Genomic DNA, 1,322 nt, shown 5'->3' with positions numbered 1-1,322 from the left:
AGAGGCGAGGGCAGCACGGGCGGGGGAGGGGGTTTCGGGGGGGGGATTTTGGGGTTTTTTTTGTTGGGTTTCGCCTCCAAAACCTCCTCGAGTTTTTTGCGGGAGCGCCCAAAAAGCCCCCCCGGGGATTCCAGCGAGGAGAAGGAGCCGCGATGAGCCAAGGTAGGAACCGCACCTGGGCGGGCTGGGGGCTCCCGACCCCCGCGTTTGGGGTCCCCGGCAGCGCCGGGAGACCCCCCCGAGCCGCCAGGAGGTTGGGGAAGAATTTGGGGATCCCCTCCTAAAAAAAAGGACAGCGGGGTCACCCTTGAGGTGGCTTTGAAAAAAAAAAAACAAAACCCAAAAAAACCCCAAATTTTTGTGAGAAACTTCCAAAGGTGAGGAGGGTGGGGAGAGGGGGGGAGGTTTGGAAATTTGGGATTTCTTGGAGGTGTGGTGGGGGAAAATAAATTCTGGCCGACGCTAGGGGTGCTGGTTGGCAAAGGCCGGCCCTGCGCTGTCACCGCCGAGCGGAAAAAAAAAGATTATTTTTTTTTTTAAAGGGATGTGGGAGGGGGTTAAAAAATAAAGAAAAAGGCCTGGCTATTTCTAGCGCTGGGGTGGGAGAAAATGGAATAAAAGAAATCGGTGAGGAGCGGGTCGGGAAGGAGGAATAAAATCTAAAAGAGATAAAGGGGGGATTAAGGATAAATTAAAAAGAAAAGGGGCTCGGACCGGATTGGTTCTGTCGGTTTTTGTTTCGTGGCATCCGCGGCCGCGCTGTTGGTTTGGCTCCTCACTTCCCTGGCAGGTTTTGGAGGAAAAGGGGAATTTTGAGCCGCTGCTGCTGCGGGAGGTGGGGAATTTTCTCGGTGCAAAAAAGATTTCGCTGCTCGTGCCGGAAATTCGGTTTTTTCTGAGGGGTCTGAAATGATTTTGGGGTTTTATTCGATGCTTTTGGTTTGTTCTGAAAGCGCCGCTTGGTTATTCTGAGTTTAGCCCGGAGCTTTTAGCAGGAAAAGCGATTATTCACCTGCAAGCACCTGAAAAATCCAGAATGGGGGGATTTTATTGGCCAGAAATCTTAATTTTTTTTTTTTTTAGGGAAAACGCGGCAGTTCTTGGAATCCGCCGAATCTAGTGACAGGAATTGTAAACGCAGCTTTTCCCTGATGCCCTCTCTGCTGCGGCATTTAAATGCAATTAATTCGCGAGATACTTGACCTGAAAATGTTCTGCCTTTTGAAAAACACACACACCAAAAAAAAAAAAAAAAAAAAAAAAAAAAAAAAAAAAAAAAAAAAAAAAAAAAAAAAAAAAAAAAAAAAAAAAAGGGGACAAAC

The sequence above is a fragment of the Pyrgilauda ruficollis genome, unplaced genomic scaffold (assembly GCF_017590135.1).
Source record: "Pyrgilauda ruficollis isolate IOZ18807 unplaced genomic scaffold, ASM1759013v1 scaffold629, whole genome shotgun sequence".
Taxonomy (NCBI): Eukaryota; Metazoa; Chordata; class Aves; order Passeriformes; family Passeridae; genus Pyrgilauda; species Pyrgilauda ruficollis.
The sequence above is the reverse complement of the archived record's forward strand: the minus strand, read 5'-3'. Positions refer to the sequence as shown.